This window comes from Apteryx rowi, unplaced genomic scaffold (genome assembly GCF_003343035.1).
Source record: "Apteryx rowi isolate R43461 unplaced genomic scaffold, aptRow1 scaffold_183, whole genome shotgun sequence".
Classification (NCBI taxonomy): Eukaryota; Metazoa; Chordata; class Aves; order Apterygiformes; family Apterygidae; genus Apteryx; species Apteryx rowi.
Genome location: NW_020448119.1, coordinates 756,078 through 773,918, shown reverse-complemented (window position 1 = coordinate 773,918; position 17,841 = coordinate 756,078). Strand labels below are relative to the sequence as shown.

Sequence of the window (17,841 nt, the reverse complement as noted above, 5' to 3'; positions counted from 1 at the left end):
ATCAAATCTTCTGACAACTTACTCTTCTAGATCAGTACCTGGCTTTGTAGTCTGAACCACAGGGGAGTACTTAACCTGAACTAAGGCCTGCTGAAGTCATCTGGGTAACTGCGCTGCTGTCTGCCTGCATTGAGTGACATGTGGGCTGCATATGAACTAATTCATAGCCCCTTCCTTTGGGGCTCTTTAGTCCCAGATTATGGCATTTACATCCTTTTCTGCCTCTCTTCTCAGAATATCCTGGAGCTGACAGTCTGTGATGAAGATACTTTCATACCAAATGACCAACTTTTGACTGCTTTGATGTAGCTAAAATCCAGCCGGGAGAAAAAGTTCACCTGAATTTTGAATTGAATCTAGAGGTAAGAAATGAAAAGACAAGGAAAATTAGGTAGATATATAAAATAATACTACTGATCAGAATTTTCTCCACAGGTAGTACCTATATTAAACATTACAGTACTCGTACACTAAGACTATATTAGAATAACCTTAATAAAGCTACAAAGTTAAATGGTTAGAACTTAGGAGATGCCAGAAATAGTCACCCCTCTATTGTGATTAGAGTTAGGTGCAAAATGGATTTCCTGTTCTGTTTTTTATGAAATTTCAAAAATGTTTCTGCTCCACATGAGAAAAACAAAGTGACCATTATGGAATTTCTTTTGAGAGAAGGAAAAACAAAAAAAAGTGAGAGGGAGGAAAAAATGAGGAAGCTGATGGTCAGAGCTCTCATCTCTGTCAGGAGAATGATAGAACAGGGATGGGAACAAACTTGCAGCTGTTTCCAGGTGCTGCCCTACCCATTAGCTAGTAGCTACTTAGGGTTGCCATCTCTCAGCTTCACCATAAATTCTATCCTGTGCTTTGAAGTATTGTGTGGGTAAACATTTATATTTTCTCATGAAAATCCATTTTTTTCCTTCTGGTAAAAGACAGTGTTTTATTAAAAAAAAAAAAAAAAAAAAACTCAGCAAGTTGGTTTACGATCTTTTATTACATGATTACATATTGCTTATTCAGAGCAGCTGAGTCTCACTCATTACACAGAATGGATAGTGCTTGGTGAATTAAAATCTACTCAGTATTTTATTCTTTTCTTGTAGGTCAGTGTGTGACCTGGGAGTTTTATTTGCTGCACGTGATTCAAAGAATATTGTGTGTTTGGTTATATTAAAGGGGATAAAGAGCTTGTTATGAAATGTTTTGGAGGGGGTGAAGTTGTTGAAAGCACAGGTGGTGAAATCACAGAGGAGGCTTGTCATTTAAAAAAGCAAAATATGTACTCAGATTACTTTCTTCAAAATGTGACACCTTTTCTACTTAAAGGCTGCATATAGTAAGATGACTTCAGAGCTTTTTCATAATTCTGCTTAGGGTTTGAATTTACAGTTCTTAGGAATTGCATATGTTCAGTTTCTTTCTAAACCACTATGTCAGATAGGTTKTCTGGAAAATGCTCTTGCCTGTTCTTTATATTTCCATTGCTTTGGAAAGAGTGTGTCTACTAATTACTCTCCTAGAAAGCTAATCACTTCCTTTACTAAGGTTTTCAGTATTCCTGTTCCAGCTGACTATGGCCTTTCTGAGAGAGGCATCATGCGACTGAGAGAGTTTGAAGTATGAATCAAGCCATGAGTTTGCTCTGAGCTTGGTGTGTGCAAAATTGACTTAACCTGTGCTGGACAACCTTAATAATAGACAGTGTTACTACCTTTGTCCATAATGATTTGTTTCATCTGCTAAGGTATCTCAAAAAGAGGGTTGAGGAGGGGGAATGGGTAATGTCAGGTTGCTTTCTACTGTGCCTGTTGCTCACTATGTGGTCTAACAAGTCTTTCCATTACCTTGCTCCAGGTCTTTCACCCACAAAAATTTGAATGGAACTTTTTAGAAAAATAATTGGGGTGTGTGTGTGTGTGTGTACACCAGGATAAGAAGGATGGGAACATAAGATAGGCACCATGTGGCAGATGTTATAAGCCAGCGTCTTCTAAACATTTTCTGCTGCTGTTTGGATAAAGCTGGAACAGATCAATGAGCCTGGATAGTACAGATTTATCAGGATCTGACACTTGATGAAATTTGCCTTGTATCTGTGTAAGGCAACTGCTTCTAAAATCCATCCCTCAAAGTTCTGTGCAAAGGGAGCACAAATGGTGGCCACTGCTCTTTTTCTCATAAAATAGAAACTTTGGGAAAAACAAACAGGCAGAACAACCAGCTGCTTGCTTATATGCCACAGGTCCAGTTCTCAAAGAAGTCACCTAAGATTTTGCACTTATTGAAATGAGCTAGTAAACATGAAAATACTCACTTTCAACTTTACTGTAGTGATGGCTTTTCCTTAGCAATTACATTATCAGATTTGGCCCAGTTTTCACAATCTCTTCCAAAGTTAAAATATGCTGTACAGCCAGACTGAAAGGATGTTTGTCTGTAAAGGTTAGTCTCTTCTGGATATGAATGAAAAAGTTTTCCACATGGAGCTTGTTGGAAAAAGATTTATATCTTCCACTAAATACTGTTTTCCTCCCTGTGGGTAATATAGAAGATATCCATGATACACGGTTTTGTGTATGGTATTTCCTGAACTGTCTGTGTTCCATGCAGGAACCCAGGACCCAGGAAATGTCTGCAGTAAAGTAATTCAGAGAGTTATTCATTGCCTGTCGTATGTTATTGATGTGTTACTCCTGTCTTCTCCTCTTGTTCGGTGTTCTTATTCTTTCTCCTTGTTTCATCCCGATTTGGCCCTTGTGCACTCTTTCCCTCACCCCCCCCACTCCCCCTTTGCAATTTCAGTCTTCTCATCCTCTCTTCTTCCCTTCTCCCTGGCAATTTTCCTCTCCCAGCTCAATCTTTTCTCCCACCCCTTGTTTCATGTTTGGTCCCCATACTCTACAAATTCTTCTTCTGCTTTAACCCAGATATACTCACCACCTGGTTCCTGTTTTTTCTCTCAAGCATGTTCCTCTGTCCACCTGTTTATCTCTCCCTTCCTCTGCGTTTATTGTCCTGTGTCTTGTCTCCACAATATATGAACAGCAGGGCTTTGCCCCTTCTGCCATGATACTCATTTTCCTCTACTCCTTGGGGTGACAGCTGACTGTTTGTAAATGATAGGGCAATGGAGAGGCATTACACAAAAGGGTGGCTTAAAAAGACTCTGTTCATTTTAGATTATGTCACAAAGGAAGTGGGAATAGTAAAATCCTGTGGGAGAGGGTTATAAAAAAAATCATTGGAGTTCCATCAAAGGCAAAAAGCTTATCTGTTCATTTTCTTAAAAAATCTAATTTTCAGAATCGGGAACAGCTGGAAGTGGAATTTCTACTGGAAAACATGTGAGTAAAGCCTAAATGTTCCAGAATTTGTCATCAGAAAAGTTGCCATTTTAGAGAATGATAATGCAGCATTAGGGAAGTGGCTCCATATACCTAGCCTGAGATACCCTGTCCCTTCCTCTTCCCCTTGTTGCTTTTCCATCCTGAATCTGGTGAATTCCCTTCTTGAGATGGAAGTTACTATTGCAGTTACTTTAACAGTTCCAGTTCCTGTTACTATTTATAGCTGCAGGTGGATGTTCCTTTTGTAACTCAGCCTTAGGAGACATGATGCTGATTGGGGGGGGGGGTGAGGAGGAGGGAACATCTCTAGCAGCTGTGGGACTGTTATGTGGCAGTGAGCACAAGACTGAGGCGAAAGATGGAAGTGCTGATGGCACTCAGCATGTGGAAAAACTGAGCTCAGAGAGGTTAAATATCAAGCAAATGATTCACATTGAAAAGATAATTGATCACGTACCAACCCTTTAATTAAGCCTTTTTTTCTTGCTTTTCAGTGCAGATGTATCTGAAAACATCATTACTAATGGTGTATTAGTGGTAATCATTTTATTTCTTTTGCTTGTGTTCTGACGATGCAGAAGGACTGAAGGATATAATTAGAAGAAGTGTAGGTGTCCCTTAGGCATAGCCTTTATTCCTTTTCAGATGAGGCACAAGTGTGACTTTAAACCTTTGAACTTGGTCATGCTTGTGTACATGTGGTGCTGGGAGAGTCTTGGGTCAGTGCTCTGCCATGGTGCCAGTGAGCTGCCACTGATAAAATGCCAGTAAAAAAGGAAAACAAGGAAACTCAGAAGTGAGTAGATCTAGTGCCACTGCAAGTTTATTGCTGGGAAAAGCAGGAATATCAGTCTTGGAGCTGAACGCTCTTTTCCCATCATCTCCGAAGTGCTGTATAATGCCCCTGTGCTACTTTTTCCTCCTTTGTGCATCACTGCTCTTGAGAAGTTTCAGTTTCAGCTCAGAAGTTTTAAAATACAGGCCCATCTGTACAGTTGTTCCACAGAGCTCGTAAGCATCCCTCAGCTCACTCTGTTGTAGATGGAGGTTAAAGTATGGTCTAGAAGGGGAAAAAAATCCTTCTGTTAACTGTTGGGGATTTAATTATATTTAAGTGTTAAAGGTCATATCCTCAGCTATCCTAGCTCCATTGACCACAGTAGTGCTTCCAGCTTTATGGAAGCTGAGAATCAGCCTCTCCGATTTACCTCATGTTCACAGGACATCATGGCCAAGTCTGGTGCATCCACAGGACCTCTAGATCCTCCGTGAGGATCCTGAACTTTCCTGGGAGCAGTGACCAATGATTTTATTGCTTCTGTCTTCCAGTCTCGAGAAGTTTCCCTTTTGGAAGTACAGGTGGATGCAATAAAAACGAAGAAACTTTTCACAAGTGAGGTTATTGATTTAAATGATTTGTCACTACTTTTTATGCTATGGAAGATACAGCTGAATCTAGAACATATGTGATCCATTTTATTTTCTTCATAGAGGTATCAGGGCTGCTTGGGATTTGAGGGATTTCCTGAATTACCTACTTGCTGCTAGTGAAAATCCTCTGTAGGTGGCCTGATTATGAGGCTTAAGGGAAACTATGCAGATACACTGAGGAAAACTCTGAAATTTGACTGCAATGTGACAGAACATAAATACCTGCATTGAGAACAAAGTAAAAGAAGAGAGACAGCTATCAGGATTGAAAGACTATGGTGGGAACTCAAGGGTTATAAGTTTTCAATGGCATCCACTGGTCTGGCACATGCTCTCTGTCTTGGTCTTTATTCAGACTGCATCTGCATTTACACTGGGAAGCAGAAGTCCTGGTCTAAATTCATGCTGACTGCATTAAGGCTGAAATATGCTCAGGGCATTTTTCGTTGTTATTTTTCAGTGTCAGATACAGTTAAGATTTTTCTGTGCTTTGCCTCTTGTTTTTAGGGAGAGATTTCACTTTCACAGTGAAAGGATCCTATGAAGGAAGGCAAGATGTTTCCTTAGGTCCTGGCTCCAGCTGGAGAGGCAGCGACACAGCCCTGTTCCACTATGTAAAGCACAGTCAACCCAGCCTGGAGATGACGCTGCCAAGAGAGAGTTTTTTCTGTGGTGTATGTCTTTGCTTCTGGACAGTGATAACAGCTAAAGTAACTTGTGGTAAGCATCATGAATTGGCCTTTGTCTGGTAGATTTGTACCTATGCGCTGTAAACCATTTTCTTCTTGTAAGTCTTTTTTTCACTTTGATTCGGCATAGCTCAGATAAAAGGGAAAGGAGCGTAAGTAGTCCCCTGGCTGTGCCTCTGAATTCTCTGGACTTGCGAGAGAGAGTAACATTAGCAAGAGTGAGTAACCTTTGACAGCCTTTGGAATTATTTAAATGTAAGCTATATCTATGTGGTACCTGGTTTCTTATTAAAAAATGTGCTAGCTGAGTATGCTTAGTTCTGCTGAGATTTGAAAACATAACCAGTATTCAAGGAAAGAGTAAGGCATTCAGAATCGCTAATTTCTCTAAGATATATTTTAAAAGCAAATGTAGTGATTATTGTGTGCAAAAAGCATGAGAATAGACCAAAGATATATCACTATATATATAAATCTGAATAATTGCTAATACTGTAAAAAATAACCTTTACAAACTTTCAGCTCCATTTAAAATTTATGATGTTTTCACTCTTGATTTTCAGGGTGAATCTTATGATGTGCATGTGAGGGAAGAAGATGGGTAAATCTTTTATTTTGAATGATTACTTAGGCCAGCTCTTATCCTTTCTTAGTATGCCCTGAAGATAAAGGGGAGCTACAACTTAAACTAGTTCGTTATTGCAAGATGATGGAATAAAGGTTATAACTGATTTAACAAGATTAAAATATGAGGAAGAGTTAATAGATGATTGATATGTTTTTGAGCTGGTTGTTAGTTCAGCATAGGATAGGTGGTAGGTAATGATGAGATATAACCAATCTCAATACTTCCCAATATTGATGCCTAAGAATTGCTGTGTGGTAGGTAACCTTTGTCTATAATACATACAGATTTGTGCGTAATGCATTTGTAACATGTTTTTTAACATCATTATTCATTTATCAGTCCTCTGCAGGTCATTTTCAATGAAACAGTAGGACAGTGAGTAATTCACTGGTGGGCTGATAAGCAGTGATTTTTCTGAAGGGCAACATTACCCCCTACTGATTAGTTGGCTACATTGCAAGCAGTAATTACAGGCGGAAATGGTAAAGGTCAGTTTTTACTGAGTAATTACTGAGGATCATGGAACAGATGAAGGAACCTCTTGGCTGAACACCCCTCGCCCCAGAACAGTAGCCCTGGGAAATGAAGGTTTTGAAATTAATGATGCACAGGAAGCTTGTAATCATGTACAAATATGAAGGCAAACATTTAAGAGACATTTTCTGACTCAAGTATTTGCAAGTCAAGTTCCCTGTAGAGAACTGGATTGTGCTGAAGTTTCAGTAATTGCTTTGGCCCACTCTGCTGTTCAGGAAACACTTGCATAGGAAGATATTGCTAAGAGGTAACCTGATTTGAGGGCTCAGTATGATGCAGTTTGAATTTAATTAATATTTCTTGTTTTACAACAGCTGAGACTTTGATTCACTGCATTTCCTAATGACTGCATGGAATAGTTCAGGACACATTTCTGATATCTCTGCAGGAAGGTAGAAATTCAGGATCTGTGATAGCCACACACACTCGTTCTCATTTGCGCAGTGAGATCATCGTGTGTACGGAAGTAGCCTTTCTAGAAACTGGTTTATTATTATTGCTGAGCTTGCCTGATGTCTCAAGCAATAGCTCTAGAAATGGCTTACAGATAATGTTTATCTTGTGTTCTGGCCCTATGCTCTAGATGTAAGAACTTAGATTTGCGCTTGGGGTTTGATTTATGTGCAGAGGAGAAGGGTTTTATCTGTAAAAGGAAGAAAGTGGTTGCTGCTGCTCTGAAAGAAGTTCTTCAGCTAGATGAAGACCTGTGGGAGGACGAGGTGTGTGGGACAGCCTTTGGCACTTGAAATATTCTGTCTTGCTTTGAATGAAGTGGGTGTGAGGTACTTGCATGTCTGCCCATATATCTCTTCTACATCTTTTCGACTAAAGTATACAGACCAGATTCTCGCTTGTCCCCAGACTATATCCTAGAATTTCTGGCACAGAGGGTGGAAGAGGAGCTCTCACGAGGTCTGTTACAGCTCTCATTCTCTGCCAACCTCTGCCCTCACTTTGGTGTGGGTTAAAGCAGCCTGCCTGCAGGACATGAGTGTAGTGGGAGCGCGGTATCCACAGGGCCTGCTGCAGTGTGAAGGAGGTGAAACACCACTGACTCACTGTGGCAAAGCAGCCACAGGGCGCCCTTAATGGAAGGGCTGGTCTTGGGGCTTTCTGGGTGCTCTCGTCACAGGAAGGCTTGTGGTGAGGAATCGTTAATGCTCAGAAACCTAGGCAGTTAAGTCAGCTAAGTCAAGTGCTCATGGACTTAAATACCTAGGCAGTTAAGTCAGCTAAGTCAAGTACTCATGGACTTACGATACCGAGTAAGTTAGGACTTTATTTTTTCATCTCTGACTAAATAAAAAGTTCTAAAACTTGTACTGGAATGGAGGAACAGGCTCCAAAGTTAGCTGGAAAAGAGTCACTGGGAGTAAAGGGAGGAATGAAAAAGACTGACAATATGAAGGTCAGAAAGCACAGGCATAAACTGGGAATTGCTACAAGTGAATCTGAGATGGATCCTCAGAATAAGAAAAAAGGGTTATGGGGTCACATGAATTAAAAAAAAAAAAAACAAAAAACCCAAATCAACAACAAACCCCAAAGCAAGGAGAGATGGTGAAACACAGTGAGGCTGAGATTAAAGGTAATGGCATGATATATCCCTAAAACTGAAGAAATACATTGTGTCAGTTTTTAAGGACTATGCTAACTATGGGGCAAAGAGAGGATGGATAACAGAATTGCCACATATGTGAGGAAAGTTGAGACTAAGTCATGTAAAGCACTAATGTCAAGGAGAGGACAGGCACTCCACCTGCATGGTGCCTCCAGGCACACCACCTGCCTGGAGAATGGCAAATGCTGTATGTAAATTTTAAAGAAGAATTAAAAATGATCCAGGCAGCCTTTGGTCTGTTAGTCTGTCCTCAGTAATACCTGGGATTTTAAAATGTGTTTTGAGGGAAAGAGTCATGGAAAAGAAGAAATACCCAGACAAGATTCTCTGTGATTCCAAAACCAAATTATGCTATACTTATCCATATTTCTTTGATCTAAAATAGCATATCTAGAGTGCTGCACATGTAATTCTTGTGCTCTGTCAGTGAAGAAAACAGTGCAGAATGGGGTTGGTCACTTCAAAGACTCATGAGCAAAGAGCCATACTTGCAGATCCTGACTGAGCAGAGCACCACTGATCAGAATGATGCTTTCGTTGTAAGCTAAATATCACCAAAATTCATGCAACTCAAACACATGCTTAAGTGCTGGCATAAATGGGGTGAACTGAGTCCAAACCTACCTGAATCAGGGTTTAATGCTACTTTTTCTGAGTGCCAATCACTTATTTCCTCTGTTAATGAACAACTCTACCCTTGCATGCTGAACAGGTGCCGGTGGTGGCAATTGTGACCACAGCAGGGGGAGTATGGTCCATGACGGCTATGTTTGGCAGTTTTTTGGCTCTCCAGGAGTTGGGTGTGTTGGACTGTGTCTCATACCTCAGCGGTTTATCTGCCACAACATGGTAAGGAAAGTTGGGCTTGTGTCTGCTGTTCATGCTAGCAGAGCAGAGCTGGTGAAAGGTACTGCCTGGCTGAGGGATCTCACTCAGCTTGGTGCTGACAGACTCCTTCCACAGCTCCCTTTTGGAGCTCTGCCTGCCACCCATTTCATGGGACCACTTGGTGCCATAGGCTTTGCACATCTCCTCCTGTCGCTAGAGATGAATTGAGTGAGAGCTGCTGCAAGTATTACTGTGATTGCACTGAAGTGTTTATAGGAAGGGAAAGAAGAGAATGACAAGCCTGGATGGTTTATCAATATTGCCCTGCAATTATGTATAGGTGGCAAACCCATCTGTAGTTATTTTGTGGCTTGGTTACATGCCTTTCTAATGTGCCATATGTTTTACATTCTCCTGGGGGCTGTATTTGTTTCTGTCATAAAATCAGTGCCTGGCACAGAGAATGGGGGAAAAAATGTGTTTTTTAATGAACCACCTTCAGACAAAAGCTACAGCTTGAAGCAGGACAATCGAAGGGTAATTTTAATAAAAAAAAAAAACTTGTGCTAAGTTTTGGGTAGCACTTTATTGCTTTTTTTTTTTTTTGCTTCTGAGAAGAAACAAGATTTTTGAATGTTTTCATGCAGGAAAATATCACTGTATAATCTAAATTCTGATTGGAGCTTTGAACTGCTCTCCCAAGGTGAAAGTTGGAGGGGGAGAGCCTCATGTAATTTGAAGCAAAACTATTTAACATTAAATGTGTCATATAAGCCCATGAATTTTCATAAACCCCAGTCCTGAACCACAGATCTTTTTTATTTTTTATCAGGACCATGGCAAAGTTGTATGAAGATGCAAATTGGTCACAAAGGGATCTCAAAGGGTCAATTGATGATATCCAGCGACGTGATCAAAAGCAAGCTGCACTGTTTCTCACTGGATCATCTGAAGTACTATGAAAAGGAGATTTGTGAAAGAAAGCAAGGGGGCACAAGGTGTCTTTTACAGATCTGTGGGGACTCTTCATTGACTCTATGTTACATAATGAGGTATTACATATACATCCCTTATTTCAGAGAAATTCTAATTTTTCATGTCTAAAATTCTGGATTCAGATATACCCCAAGAGGAAAGGACCAACTGATACTAACACAGGATTTTGAACTAAAGCATTTGTTTTAGGTTGACTGGAGATGCATATACATATATATGTGTGTGTGTGTATATATATGTACATGTATGTGTGTATATACATATATGTACACACACATATATACACACAAATGCATATATGTATGTATATATGTATTAAAAAATAACATGCAGCATACTTTGTTAAGGATGTTCTAGCTGTATCCAAAACTTCTTAGGGGTCTTTCTTTGACTTTATAGAAAAAAGTTAACATGTTAAGACTAAATGGAAGCATCTTGGGGAAATGTCTGAGCATGTGAAAAGTCAGGGCATTAATGAAACTGATTTTCCATCTTCAATTTCAGATCAAATGTCCATTCTAGCAAAAGACAGAGGAGAGAGGGCTCTGATATAGCTAAGATCAGGCATAGTGATATATAGCCATACCAGCAAACAATAAAACATTATTTAAATGGGCCTTGGTTGACTTTGCTCTGCAGCATCTCCAAGGAAGCCAAGTAGCTTTCTCTTTCCTTAAATTACCTAGGGCCTTACCTTAAATTACCTATTTACAGTGACTGCAGAAATGAGTTGCCTGCATTCCCCTTTGGTCCCCCGTTCCAAAACAAAACCCTGGAAGCATCAGTGAGGACACTTTGGCAAGGTTCTGGAGTGTCCCAGGCAGGTGAACACGTACATATTCATGCGGTCAAACAACTGAAGTACATGGAACAAAATCTTCCGAGATATAGCAGACATTTCATTAAAGCAGTCCATGCTTAGATGCCTTATGAAGTCCATGCATCATGTTCATGTTTTTTGATGACTTTTGTTCATCATAAACAGGAAAATACTCATAAACTCTCTGATCAGCCACTGGCACTGAATCAGGGGCAGAATCCACTGCCCATATACCTGTCCCTCAATGTCAAGGATGACTTTAGCACTCTGGATTTTAAAGGTAATGATTTTTATGCACATTTTTATACATCTAAGAAGTTTCTTTTTAGGACTGGGTGAATGCCAAATGCTTCTTTTAAGTATCTAAGCTTCTTAAATATCATAAGCTTTTTTAAAAGCTTTCTTTTAATTAATTTCTTTCTTTTTTCTCTATCTTCACAACTGGGTTCTGACTTGGAGGAAAAATAAGTGTCCAAATATTGTGAGAGACATTCCTGTGCAAAGATACTGCCCTGTGAGGAGTGGAGAGGCCTGCTGCTTGCAGCCTTGAGAACCACTGCTGCTACTCTTTCTTCCTCCTCTCCACCTGCACCTCCTGGCCTCTTTCCGCTGTTTGGGTTGTTGCCAAGGCATCAGTAGTCCAAGCAAGCCTTGAAAAGCGGGATGAAGGGGGGGGCAAGGAGCAGGGAGAAAGGGAAGGGCAGAGGGTGATGCCAGGCAGCAGCTCCAAGCACCCAGAGATAGATTTGAGGAGTGCCCTGAGCAGCAGCACCAGCTGTTGACCATTTCCATTGTGTTATCTGGCCAAAACAGAACTGAATCTGGTCATCCGCTTCCAGACACAACTTGCAGTCCAGTGTGTTCAGCCAAGATTTGGGAAGGTGTTGCTCAGTACATCTGAGTCTTTTGAGATTCACAAGGCAACAGTTGCCAGAGTCTGAGCCTGAACAGTAGCTGGTGTCGTTGCTGACTCTGGGGAATTAACAATACCACAGCTTGAGTAGGGCCTTAACCATCAGTGGACTTTCAGCCTCAGTTTTTCCTTCTTACTGCCAAACTGGACCTGAGCCCCAAGCTGAATGGATTTTCTCAGTGCTAGTGCAGGAGGTGTATTTAGCTTTTTGACACACAATATATTGAAGGGCACTTACTCTTTTCAAAATGTGATGGTTTGTCACCAGCATACTGAAGCCGCAATTCTTATTCCTCTAGCTTTCGATTTTCTGATTACTGGTCCTTTCACTTGTGCTCAGGTAGCTGCAATAAGTCCTTCTTCTTGATGCCTTATTTGCAGAGTGGGTGGAATTCACACCATACGAGGTGGGTTTCCTGAAATATGGAGCCTTTGTTCATTCAGAGGATTTTGGTAGTGAGTTCTTCATGGGTAGCCTGATGAAGAAGATCCCAGAATCCCAGATCTGCTTCTTGGAAGGTGATTTATTATCCCAGAAAACTGTCAACCTTATAAACATGTAGTTAGCTACACAGAGTCATCTTTTAGTAACTACTTGTCTGCAAGTAGAAACACTAGTACCAGATAACATATATGATTCAATTTAAATCTCAAATGAAATATCCTAAAGTGGCAAAATGAATTGTAGAGGAGGCAAATTCCATGGGCAGATACAATTAATTTGCTAGTTCTTAAATTAGACTAAAACAGAACACACTTGTTAGAACTACCTTTTGAAGTATTTAAAATCGGCAGCTGACTTTTATAAACACCCCTGTTTTTTAAAATGGCCTAATCATAATCCAGACATTATGTGGAATGGCATAGCATTTGGTATTCATACTCCAATTCATAAAATATCATAATTGGGAAGTTAGGATAAAACTGGATGAGTATGAAGTTATGCGTAAAAAAACCAGTGCTCATTTAAACAACTGCAGAGACTGAGTAAGGCTGACCAAGTATGGCTCCAGAGCTGTGCTCTAAAAATGCATAGTAGTATTAAGTAGAGGAGTGTTGTGTTTTTTTTTTTTTTTTTTTAACTTTACAGGGACATGGAGTAATATATGTTTCCAGAGTTTTATGGATGCTGTCTACCTCTCAGGTCATTCAGAGGACTTCTGGCACAGGTGGAGCCAAGGCACTGAGTATGACATTGGTTAGTTATTTGGATTACTTTTTGCTTGCATCTGCATTACCTTCATGCCTTTCTGAAATGTGAAGCCTGCCATTTTGGGGGCGTTTGATTTTGTGTCTGGTTCTGGGTCTGGCCAAGCCTTTGGGAGTGAAGAAAAAGCAGGAGAAAAAAAGGTGCTGCTTACTGTACAAAATCCCTGGGGTGTTTTGCTTGTGGCAAGAGGGTTACCAGGAGCCCTATAGGGAGTGAGAGGCCAGGTGGGGAGCAACGGGATGCTGCTGTGAGACCGAGCCCCCCGACACCTGCCAAGCGCAGTCTGCACAACGGCATAAGCACCCACTTGCAGGCAGGGCAGGGTGGTTCAGCTGCCCAGCCTCTGCTCCTCCTGCTTGTGGGTGCCGTCTCCAGAGCAGATGGGGCCTTCCATGAGCTCACCTTTCCCCACGTGCTCGATAAGCTGTGGCAGTCTGCTGGGCACAGAGTGAAACTTTTCAGTTTTTCATTGGAGTCGTATGCTGCTGGAATATACCTGCTCTGTCCATTAGCTGTTCACGATTTTGAGCCTGTTCTTTTGGGATTTGCTGAACTTGTTAATTAGTACTTGTTTTACTTACCAGTTGTTAAAGTGCTCAGAGATATCCTTGATGTGAGACAATCAGAAATTCAGATTCACTCTTCATCATTCTTAGTATCGGAGAGATGCTCTAAACAGCTGCAGATACAAACCCTCTTCTCATCCTCTCCTCAGATGAGCAACCTTCTCTGCCCAAAAGGTCTCACGAGCAGAAGACTTGCTTGTCCATTCCCAAAGGCTGCCTTTCCAATACTCTTTGAGACTTGATGACAGGGAGGCCAGTGGTTTCAAATTATCATAATTTTCTCAAGGGCTTGCAACTACGTAATAAATACTTGGAAAATGATAGTTTCTGCATGTGGAAAGGTAAGGAGACCTCTTTTCAGATGTATCTTTGAAGGTGATTTGAGGGCTGATACAAGCTGAGACCAAGTATCAGATAAGATTTAGTATTAAGGCAAATTTTGACTGATACTGTTACAACCAGTTATGTAATTGCTCATGCTGGGAAGCTGTCTGTGGAGTTGGTTTGTTGAGTCCTGGACAATTTACTTCTGGTCTTGTTTTTGTCTTGAAGAAGCAATTGCAGGCTTGCTTCAACTCTGTTCTTCCCAGGAAAACTCACGAAAGAGCCCACAGGTTCCACTGGAGCTGAAATAACTAGCCACACAGATTTACACCAGCTTAAATTGTCACTTTGGGTGAAGATAAGCCTCAAAGTTGCTCCCTTGTGCTGATCTCAGGGCTGAGCTATAGAGGCATAAAAAGACTAATACAGAAAATATGGACTGCCTTTACTTTCTTCCTTTGTTATGGTCATTTGAAAAGAAATGGACTTGCTCCTGCAGTAATTAATTAATGATATAAATTCTTTGAGTTTCATACACAGTACTCGATTCTTCTCCCAGCCAACTGAATGAAATGGATGACTACCTCAAGCTGGTAGATACAGCTTTCTTCATCAGTATCAGCTGTCTGCCCATTTTGAGGCCTGAGAGGAAAGTGGATGTCATTCTGCATTTGAATTACAGCGGGGCATCACAGACCCTGGTGATGTTTTGAAGTAGTGATTCTTTATCTCTATGACTCCAGCAGCTGACTTATCACATTTCACTTTTTCAGAAAATGGTCTGCTTTTTTTTTTTTTTTTTTAATTGATCACATTAGCGATGCTATGCAACATTATAAGCAAAATCTTGTTTTCATTGTCAGGGCTATTTTCTACAGCTTTTTGGGACACACACACAAATGGACACACACACAAGTTTACCTATTCTGCGTATCTGTGGAGCTTTGTCACTGTGATATCCAAGTTCCTTTAATACTTCATTAAATGTGTTTAAAAAATATAATTAGTACATAATTTTGCTATTTTTTGAATGAAAACTTGGAGTTGCCTTTCTTTTACATTTGACTCTTGATGCTTACATAAGCCTCAGTCAGGTTTATTGTTTTGCCATGTTTGAAGAAACATTGAGGGGGCTATAAGATTGAAAATAGTGTCATTTGTTTGCTGCAGGGTATCAAAACATTGATTTCTAGCTGCACTGGATACAAACACTCAAGAATATGTGGTCTGTGAGAAACTGCATTTAACTAAAATTTCATGATCCAAATCTTCTGCTGTGCCCACTAATCTACAAAAATGTCCTGAATTTCATATAGTTTTTAGAATACGGTAATCTTGACTTAAAAATATACAGTGTTAGAAAATAAACCATCAGTCCTGCACCCAGGAAGTTTTAAAATCAAGGGGGCCGACTTGTTCCAGGGGATAATTATTTATATTTGCAAAACATGTAAAACAATCACACATCTGCCTAATGCAACAAAATATCAGTAATAGGCTTTGGTAGCTTTCTTTCAACCTCTCTTTGCGTTGCAGCTCTGTTCTTCGATGACCCAGCCGCTGGACCTATTCTCAGAGTACTGCTCGGAGCAAGGAATCCCGTTTCTCCTGGACAGAGCTGAGCGAGGGTGACCGGGAACACCTGAAAGAGTTCTACCTGTTTGAGGACAACTCAGAGGCACCCGTCTTGGTCTGTTTCCCACTGGTGTGTGACACCTTCCAAAAATACAAGGCACCTAGTAAGTTAAGAGCATTAATCATTTTTTGAGATTGTCTCATCTAGTTTATCCACTAAATGCATCTCTCTTCTCAAATGAGAGACCAGCAAGCTTCTCAGTTGGCTAAGTCTCCATATTCATAGTCCTGCTGTGTCGGATGTCATTTTGGCTAGCTAATCAGGGATTGAACTGAAGGATTTCAAAATTAAAAGCATGAATAGCTATATAGCTAGATATAAAACTCATCTGGAGTCTGGACCATTTCCTTTCCTTTGATAATCAGGCAGCTGATAAGTTGCATTCACTGGTAGCTTATACTAGCACTCAACAGTCTTTTATAATGAGGTATTGCATTTACATTGTTAACAAAGCTAGTATTTTCTCGTTTTTTTGTTTAAATGAAATCGAAAAATCTTAAAATAGCGCAGACAATGTATAAGAAAATTAAGGATTTGTGAAGACTACAAGCTGCTTTGTTTTCTATGACTTTCTTCAAAAGTTGCCAGGTTATTTTTTCGGTTCAGCAGTAGAATAAATTGTGACTGTGTTTTTCCTCCAGGAAAAATTACTTGATAAATTCAGTTTGAATTTACAGATACTTTTGCATGACTGCACTCCCATTTTCTTGTTCCCAGTTTAGTATGAACCAGGAAAACTTACTCAAAAACTGAACAACCCCCTAGGTACTGGCTTATTGGCAAGACCTCATGTAGTTCCATTATCCTTTTCTTTTGTCCTGTGGCATCTATTTAGGGTCCTGGAAATCTCAGCCACCTGAGCTTTCCACCTTCCAGGAGCTTTCTGATGTCATTCTTCACCAGCTGGTAGATAGGAGCCATCATCTCAATTTACCCAATGGAAAAGTTAAAAATCCTGAATCTGAAAAAGTGGAATATTCTCAAGGAAAACTTTATTTTTGAGAAGAAAGCATTTTCCATGACAAAATTGTTCTGCCAGTCAATTCTGTATCAGCTGCAATTGTGCTAAATTACTGAATTTTAGTAGTGTGGCAGGTTTAGTGTCTATATCATAACTAAATCTTCACTCATCTTCCTGAGAGAATTAAGCTTCTTGGGGCTGCTACTGTTATTCTCTGTTGCCTGGTATGAGTCTCCTACCTCAGTAATGTTGTTATGATGAATTTTGCTATGTTTTTACTTCAGATGTGGAGCGCAGTCCCACAGAAATGGAGCAGGGGGGAGTAGATGTGTCCAATTGTGCTGCTCCATGTGGCACCGGTCTACTTACATATACTGAAGAAAATTTCAACAAGCTGCTGAACTTGTGCAACTACAACATCCTGAATAATAAACATTTAATTCTTCAGGCTTTGCGAACTGCGGTGGAACGAAAGAAGCAATTTAAAAGCTGTTCATTACCTCTATCATATAAACTCTGTTAAAGTATATTTTGACCAATGCCATCAGAAGGAGATATAAAGAAGTTTTGGTAACTGGCTAACAGTTAAATAATCAGAAAATACGAATCCATACAAAATGAACATCCACATCAGCTTGTTAAACAGAGAAAATCATGTCTTTTAAGTACTGTGTGTTGTGATTAATGCTGGTTCTGGCATTAAAGTCATTAGCAAATTATGATTTTTTTTTTTTTAATTCACTCCACTGCTATAGTGGGTGGGAAGGCAATTTTGGTGTTATAGAGTCCAGTTTGATATATAGCAATGTAGTGGTGAGGCTTCAGCCTGAGAAAAGTCCATGCCACGTTTGGATACAACTCTTAGTGGTATGTGGTCTTTGTTCTAGAGACCAAAGCAAAGATCAAGCAAAGTCCTCCCTTATGTCTCTGCTTTTGACAGTAGCAGGTGCCAAAAGATGCTTGCACCTGGAAAAAAAGGACTGATAATTGAAGAATGGTACTGTAGATAATACCCTTGTTTTTTTCAGTGTCCTCCTTTTAGGCAGAAGTCTCATTTTCATTGAATTTATCTGTTTGACTGCCATTGAATTGAGCCTAAATTTTTGATGAACTACTCCAGGGTGATCAATATCTGATAAGTAGCTTGATTTTCTACGAACTGTTTCATAAAAATCATCTGGCTTCATCCACTTTTGCTGAACTTCTCTCTGGGCTATTGCCCACTGAATGGATTTTAAAACCAAGGAAACAACTAAGATTTTGAATCCCATACTTACTGGTTTTAGAGAAACGGTTTAGCAGCCTAGCCTTTGGCCATAACCTTATCTTCA

The 17,841-nt window shown here is 40.1% G+C and overlaps 1 pseudogene; it reads left to right on the top strand.

Annotated features, from left to right (window-relative positions):
* Window positions 1–17,033, top strand: part of LOC112964032 — a 24,329-nt pseudogene extending 7,296 nt beyond the window's left edge.
* Window positions 17,034–17,841: the final 808 nt, after the last annotated feature.